General features: G+C 34.1%; 1 long non-coding RNA gene across 5 annotated transcripts; it reads left to right on the top strand.

Moving 5' to 3' along the window:
- Positions 1–2,786: 2,786 nt before the first annotated feature.
- Positions 2,787–8,478, top strand: LOC110937859. 5 transcript variants are annotated; one of them, XR_002591090.2, is made up of 8 exons: positions 2,792–3,193; positions 3,413–3,568; positions 3,657–3,748; positions 3,846–4,155; positions 4,345–4,450; positions 5,151–5,212; positions 5,304–5,404; positions 6,665–7,127. It is a non-coding gene; the product is annotated as an uncharacterized LOC110937859 (long non-coding RNA). The 5 variants fall into 5 exon arrangements; XR_002591092.2 differs by having other exon boundaries at positions 2,787–3,193; positions 3,651–3,748; positions 4,345–5,212; XR_002591091.2 differs by lacking the exon at positions 6,665–7,127 and adding an exon at positions 8,384–8,478 and having other exon boundaries at positions 2,789–3,193; positions 4,345–5,212.

Below are 8,478 nucleotides of genomic sequence, written 5' to 3'. Positions count from 1 at the left end.
GAAATCAATCAAAACTATATCATTTTGATTAAAAACGTTGTCGTTTTGAATAATAATCTTCTAATAGTCTAGTGGTATCTTGGTGGTGGGATAAGACTTTGGGACCAATAGGTCTTGGGTTCGATTCCCACAAGGGGGGTTTTCCCATATTTATTGGGTTTCCTCCTGAATTGGTGTATACGCATTATGCCTAGTGGAGATGGATATGATCGGGTGGTTCCACTGGTGGCACGATAATACTCCAGTGGTCCGTCAGTGATCCAAATTTGTCGTTCAAAAAAATAAAATTCAGTTAAAATCACTTCCATGTTGACACGAAGTTTCAGAAGACCACCCGTAGTAGTTGCTCAAAGGGGTGTTTTTTGTCCAAGATAACCGCCAATATCGCCCTTTTGCCACTACTCATGGGCGTGATTGGTTTTTTTTTGGTCTAGGCGTTTTATAAATCACGCCGGGCGCTGGAAATCTTGTCCAATCACATTTGAGCTTCCATTATTTGGCCAATAAGATTTTTTATATGTTTTTATTTTATTTTTTTACAAACATAATGTCCCACAATTCCCACATCCCCACTACACCCATTTTAAAAAACGCCCTATAATGCCCCATTGCTGATTGGGCTGTCACATGACGCAAAACACACTACAATAAATATTGCCCACTACCGCATGTTCTAAAGTCACGTCCATCGTTACTTCCCTGGAGAATAGAACCTCCCATTTCGTGGTTCTTTCAACTATTTATAACATATAATATTCTTTCTATGAGATTCTATTACAAAGACTTTTAACTTCAAGAAAAAAAAAATTAAATGTTTCTAAAACCATACCATACCATATCAAAAAGGTCTTATTTCAACAGGAAAAGAAAATTAATATTCTTATATTGATATTGATATTTTAAATTATATTTCACTGTAAATTTTCATTGAAATTCAAGCATTACACCCTCAAAATTGTTTAAGAGCAAAGTCGATCTTAGTTTAAAAGGCCCATTTTAGTTGAATTAGGGATTCTTAATTAAACCAACATATTTTTATTTTGCTTTTGTTTATAACGTTAAAGTCATGTATTAGTGTATTTATCCTAGAAATTTTAGAAATTGTTGTTAAAAAAAACATGCGTGGCCGCGTAGGTATCCATGCAGAACACAAGGTGTTTTATTATTTTTTTATTTTTAATAGAAATAACAAATTAAATAATTCATTTTTGTTCTTAAAATTATTTAGAATATAAGCAAATTGTTAAATTGCAGTATTTATTTATCTCTTTTAATTTTTTAAATGAAAAACTTTATTTGTTTATTTAAGATACGAACAAATTTGTTTTGTGATTTTTTATGTACATAACATACACATATGTATGTGACAAGTAATTTTTTTTTAAGAAAATGTGATTCATAAATTGAAAAATTACGATTGATTTGTTCTCGCAATAAGTTAGTCTTCCGAAATTAAACTCTTTCCCTCTCTATATATAAATATATATATATAGTTATTTTTAAATAGCTTATTTGACTAGTATTATTGATGCATACACATGGGCCGTGTAGATGGAATGCAGACTTTGACATGTAACCCTTTACAGCCAACATCCACGAAACACTATCAATGGTCTCCATTCCACCTTAGTCCTTAAGTAATCCAAATATATAGGGTAGAGAACCCACTTTATTTGAGAAATTTGAAAAATATTCTGGACCACACATTTCTTTAATCTTTTTGTAATATACACATATGTAGAGAAGTCCATCCTATTTGAGAAACTTGAAAAGCATTCTGGACCACACACTTCTTTAAACTTTTCGTAATATACACATATGTATAGTTTAAAATTGGCTATATGCATATATGTATATTGTCAAATCTTGAATTATACACATGTATATAGTCAATTTTAAATTATACATATGTGTATATTACGAAAAGTTAGGAAAAATGTGTGGTTGATAATGTTTCTTATATATATATATATATATACAGGGCCGGCCCGGAGAATTCAGGTGCCCTATCCGAGCTCGAAAATATATGCCCCTTCGGCCTTAACAAGTGTTAAGTAACAAAGACTATTAGTAAATTTATTCACTCTTAAATTAACATGACGATTAGCAAAAATGCAAAACCCTCAATTTCTAACAAAGTTTCTGACAAATTAACGGCCAAATAGTCGACAATACATATTAAAGCCTAAAATCAAACAATGCATACATATTGAACATCAAATTAAATAAAGTCATAAATTAATAAAGTATTATTATCATTATCAGTTGTTAAAAGAAAATAAACAAACTGAGGATGCTTGTTTATGCAAGCTTTTAAAATAAAAAAATAGTACTAGTAGGTAAGCTTCACTCATTTCCGGAAAAAAAAAGAAAAAAAATCAACAGAATTGCTGGGAATCGAACCGGAGAAATCTTATATTTTTAGCACTCAAACTAACTTACAACCAAAGAATTAACCATTAGACCAGTTCCTCACTATTAGTTATAGTTCCTTTTAATTTTTATTTATGGATGCACTTCGTATTTTTTATATGCGTTATAGAAAAAATGTGCCCTTCGGAATTACTGGCCCTGGCCGGTGGTCCTCTCTACCCACCCTCAGAGCCGCCCCTGTATATATATCTATATATATAATAAATAAATTAGATGTGGGACACGTGTCAAGTGGTGGTGCAACCACAATGGATTTTTGGCGGGAAAAATGTGAGAAACCTTATGTTTTCACACGGGATCCGAGTTGTAAAATCCATACCCGCAAATTTTGACCCGACTATATATTGCTTCTAAAATACCTCATAACTCATTCACCAAACCCTAATACGCCGTTCAATCTCTCTGCCGATTCTCCCCTACCTTCGATGCACAACTGCAAACCCTAGAGGTTATCCACAACTGTGATCAACATAAATCAACGTAATTGTCCAGTTCACTACATAGTCGTTGCCATCTACATTGAAATCGACGCACACATCAAAAACCCTAAAAGCTCCCACGTTCTTCTTCAATCGCCTGACAAAGGATTCCAAAATCAAACCGATTCACTTCCAGGCACGTCGATTCTGTAGATATTGATTCTATACTTTACATTCGTTTATCAATTCATTTTTTTTTCTAAAATTTGTTTGTTTCGTCAACCAAGAGGAAGATGGTGAAGGCGCTGTCTTAAAGAAGCAGATCAAGGATGTTTTGACAGGTTATATTTGTAAATAGAACATATTATTTATTATTGTTTTGTGACTATGTATGTGTTCAGTATGGTTTGCTAATAGTCAAGTTGCTATTCAATGGTGGAGGGGAGATTTTGGGGGTGGAAATTGTTTAACCTGTGAATTTCGTCTTTAAAAAATAAAAATAAGAAAAATACAAATCTGGATAATAATCCTACTTTACTTCAAAATTCACACCTCTGAAGTTGCTGGAAACCCTAAGCAAGACCAACAAGTGCGATGGATTGCATGAGTAGCGGCGGTGAAGAGGAAGATTATTATTATTATTACTCTCATCGGGATTCGACAATCCGCTTGAGGACCAAGAATCTAATTCTCAGTGCCCGCGCCCTTCATCCAAGGTATTTTAACTTTCCTCTTATCATACATTACATTAGCTTCAATTAAATGTTTATGTTTATTTACATGATATGATTCTGTAAGGAGCAGAAACAACGACGCACCCAGCTTGAAAATGCGGTCAAGCCCGGTCAATGACAGCAAGCTAGCTATATTCAGTCCTAAAAAGACAAAAGAAATCGGTAACCAAAGAGTTGGAACCATTCCCGTGGCTAATAGAACCAACGGGCCTGTTAATATACCCAAATTTTGTGACCGGTTTCGTATCTATTGTTACAGACTCGGCTGATTGAGCTTGATTGGAATGTAGGGCTTCAAATAAAGTGGTGGAACTAGGCAAAAACTCGCCTTTGGTGGTATCATCTTTTAATGTGTATGTCACTGGAGGTGGGTTCCATGGGGTCACGTTTGTGCAACAAATAGTGCGATGTTTTGTGGCTAACCGAGGAAAGGAGAACCTGTAGTTTGCAGGTTTCCAAAACTTGTGGTCTGTAGATTGGACTTTTGAAAGAACCATTGACGCCATTGTAGACGGAGGTCGAACAACAGAAGCCATTTTATATTCCTGCTAGATGAGGGTCTCCTCTAGGTATTTACTTTTTGTGGGTTTATTAGTGGTTTGTTGAATATCAATGTTAAAAATTTTATCTTCATCAATGTTACATAAAAGCAATTTAAATTCATATCACTTACTTGAATTTTTAAAGTGAAAGGTTAATTTGTTGAAATGTTAAGAATGGTTATTTGTATTTGTTTTAGTTTTAGCTTTTGTTTTCAGTATTGTTTTTTTTTCTGGTGTTTTGGTGCCTGGTTGCGTGGTGGTGTCGAGTCATGGGTCATGGCTCAAGTTATACAGTTGGAACTCAATGGGTCGGGCTTGTACGGTATGTTGATGGCTTATACTTCTTAATCCTCTTTCTTTATTTAAAGATATTAACCTTGCTATATATTTTGTTAATACGGTATATACACCCTTATCTTTTAGCCTCATACTACAATAAAGCTTGATGAACCGACCAGCTATATGCAACACTTGATGAACTTTTTCAGATACTTGCACTTTGAGTTCTACTGCATTTGTGGGCATGTACATATTGAGTGCCTATCTCTTCTTTGTGAACAAATTTAGGATTTTTTTTTATAAAAAATAGTTATCTTTTAGCCTCATACTACAATAAAGCTTCATTCCTTGATTTAAAGAAAAAATTTAATGGTTTTGATGGTGCGTACTATTTGCTTAATGAAAAGGGTGAAAAGGTTAAGGACAAGTTGGGATGAGATTTATGTTTTAATAAATTTGGCCATATCATGCCACCTACTTATTTAAATCTCTAAATATGGCCAGGGGCGGACCTAGCATAGAACAAGGGGCAACCTCCGTTGCCTTTTGACGCTCCGGCAGTAGTGTAAAATTAGTGTAAATTTTGAAAAAAAATTGACGTTTGATTAGTAATTTTTCTTATCCTACATAAGCAAAATTAGTAATTTTTCTTTAAGTTTACTTATCAGTTATTATTACTATTACGCTTGATTAATTCATGGGTTGAATAAAATATTACTTTAAACTAATATGATGGCTTGCAGATAAGTTTGTCGCAATGTTTGTAGAGAAAACTGGGTACCCGATTGTTGAGCCTGCTCATATGGTACCTTTTTCTTTCTTTTGGAAATGTCTTTTTTTTGGTTATTAGTTGTAGTGTGCTTACCTGATACCAATGAATGTTCATGATTTGCTAGGAGTTGGCATACAAGATGCATTTCGTTCATGTGTTTAAAAAGGTGCAAGTCGTGTAAGTGTGAGCCCATTTTTTCTATTCCCATGGCAACATTGGCACCAGGTATTATATCAAATACAGTACTATCTATTTCACTTTAATATTTTATGCTTTAATATAACTACATAAGTATGAATTTTATTGGATTTTTTATAACCTTTGATACATATCATTGAAGAGGACAAAAAAATGTAAAAATTTACAAATTTGAGCTGCAAGAATAATGAATGATGTTCTTTACTAGCAGGTTTATTTAATTGAATTTGATAAATTTCAAAATAAATATTTCTTTCTTTTCCTAACAATAATGGGTTCGATGGCCGATGGGCCTGTTAAATCGCAGAAAAAATAAAAACACACATTTGGTCTTGATTTTTTTGTTTGGGTAGGCTAGACTAAACGTCGGGCTACGCAAGAACTCAGAACCATTCAAGAATTCGTTTTTAAGGAATATCTCAATGAATAAAACATCCAAATGCTCAATTAGGAAAGTATCTCAAGACTTGATGGTTCTTTTAAGATTTATGAAAAACATAAGTATTGTTCCCACAATGATTTTTTCACACTAGATTTGATTTATTTTCCTAAAAGTTGAAACAAATTTGTCTTTTTAATGATTTCTTTTAATCGTACAGCCAAAACCAGCTGCTGTCAGAAAAATGCACCTCGGGTTGCCCATTTGTTTCAATTTTTGAGTTACTTCAAATGAATTTGTTTGGAATTTTAAGGTGATGAAGGAAAAAAAGAGAGATTTTGTTCAACTGTAGCTTAAAGCAGATCATACCAATCGCCCTTTGTGGGCTTGTGTAGATGGCCGGATCTTTCTTCAGACCTTCTCACCGTTAAATTTCACCGTTAAAGAAGATCATACCAATCGCCTTGACCTATTACCCAACATATACATTTGTTACCTATAACTCCTCTAATGACTATATATATATATATATATATATATATATATATATATATATATAGAAAGTATAATGTACTTCAAGGCTTAACCTACATTAACATACATGACAAAAAATATAACGTGCGTTATTATCATAGAACGTGCGTGATTATAGTCCCAGGCGTGATTATATGGTCCCATGCGTGATTATGTGGTCCCATGCGTGATTATACCCCTGATCCAACGGTTACCATTGTCTCCTACGTGATGTATGATAAGGCTTTTTGTATGTTAACCTTACTCTATATATATATATATATATATATATATATATATATTTCTGACTTGGGCATGCTTTATCGGGAACTCATATCCCAAAAAATTAACATTGAACTAAAAAAAGTTTGGAATAATATAGAGCTATGTATCAGGTTTGTTTCAAGGTGTCGAGGGGGAGGGGTGGTCAATACAGTTCTGGAAGGATAGAGTCAACAGTATCGCTGTAGAAGAACCCCATTCAAAACTGCCTCCCAAATCTGTATTGGATAAGAAGGGGTTACAATTCTTAAGTTGCATTGGGTAAGAAGGCCACGTTCTACGGAAGAGGTAATGGACTTAGATGGACTAATGGCAGTTCTTGCTAATATTAGTTTGGAACTGGACTCGATAAGTGGGAGAAGGCAGAATGACATGATATTTAATAGGAGACAAGTTACGCTATCAAGTCTGATGGAGGAGATTAAAGTTCTTAGCTACTTGTGTATTCAAAATCGTTAAAAATCGTATGGGCTTACGTGGGAATTATTGTTCAGCTTTAATATAGATTGTATGGGTGTATGATTATAGTCTAGATATAGCTGGCGGTTATGCAATGGGATAACTGGTTATTAGTTAGTTGTGTAATGCTTTTTTTGGTGGAATGAAAGTTTTTGTTGACCTTTCAATTAAAAAAAAAACAAAAAAAAAATGCAGCTAATTTAATTTTAGGTTGAACCCATTCATAACTTCCTTGCTGCTTTTTTTCTTGCAAGCATGGGATTCATGTGCATTTTCTGTGGAACCACATTGATATCTTGCTAGCGATTGTTGTATTGGTTCTTGTATTATATATGGTTATATACAGTCAGATTAAATGGAAATTTAGAAGTGTTGGCGATTTTAGTTTAATTTATTTATGAAAGGTGTGGTCCGTGTAGGGTACGTGCTTGACGTGGGTTCAAAGGGGAAACGCACAGGGCTCAAGGGACAAAAGTTTATAGTAGGAAGCAGTTTTTTAATGGTTTGATCCGTGTAAAACCGGTGTTGATTGCTATATCGAATGCGTGTATACCGAAACCATACCGGTCAAAAGCTCGCCGCGTAGCGCGGGATTATAATTGAATCTGATATGAGTTGGAACACTCACTTCAACGCGCGGGCATTCCCACTATTTTATTCAAGGACACAATAAAAAGGTTATTAGCTTTACACGAAAACTATGAATACACATGGAGACAAAGTTAGGATACTGATGAAACGGAACAAATAAATTATTGTGGTGAGGGAAAGAAATACTAATGAGTTTGACAATATGATAATTAAAAGTCTCAAATTTAATGTTCCAAATACTATAGACTCTAAACTAAAACATATCTATAAAAAGACAACAAATGTTCGGGTTTTTTTTTCAGGTTTCGTATATTGAGGTTTTCGGGTCGGGTTTTCACATGGAAAAAGTGACCCGATGACCAACCCATATAAGGTTCGGGTTGGTTGGGTTTGGGTTTTTTGGGTTTCTCGGGTACTGTCTAATTCGGGTTTTGATGGCTTCGGATTCGGGTCGGGTTTCGGATAAAAATGAACAACCCTACTCATGTATTTGGAATCTGTATATGCAAAACCAATATGATCAATGATTGATTAGTTGTTGATATATTGCCGTTTTGTGATAATTTTAGAATAGTTGTTGATATATCACCTGCTGAAGGAGAGTCATGTATGAAGGCCTGCAATGAAATAAGATCGGAAAGAATTAAAGTTGACTTTAGAAGTCTATTTTTTTGTGCAGAAAGAGTATGTGACTTCCAAGGTCCCTCATCCACCATGGCGTGTCTTCTTAGGCGTATGAGTTCGAAAACATTCTTATACAGATATTTCATTATGGTTAAAAGGGAATTAGCTTTACTTGGAAACTTTCAATACATATGGAGAAGGGAAAGAGGATAATTTAAAGGTTCAAAGTGTTATTTATGTATTTTTGTTTATT

This window comes from Helianthus annuus, chromosome 4 (assembly GCF_002127325.2).
Source record: "Helianthus annuus cultivar XRQ/B chromosome 4, HanXRQr2.0-SUNRISE, whole genome shotgun sequence".
NCBI lineage: Eukaryota > Viridiplantae > Streptophyta > Magnoliopsida > Asterales > Asteraceae > Helianthus > Helianthus annuus.
The sequence above is the reverse complement of the archived record's forward strand: the minus strand, read 5'-3'. Positions and strand labels throughout refer to the sequence as shown.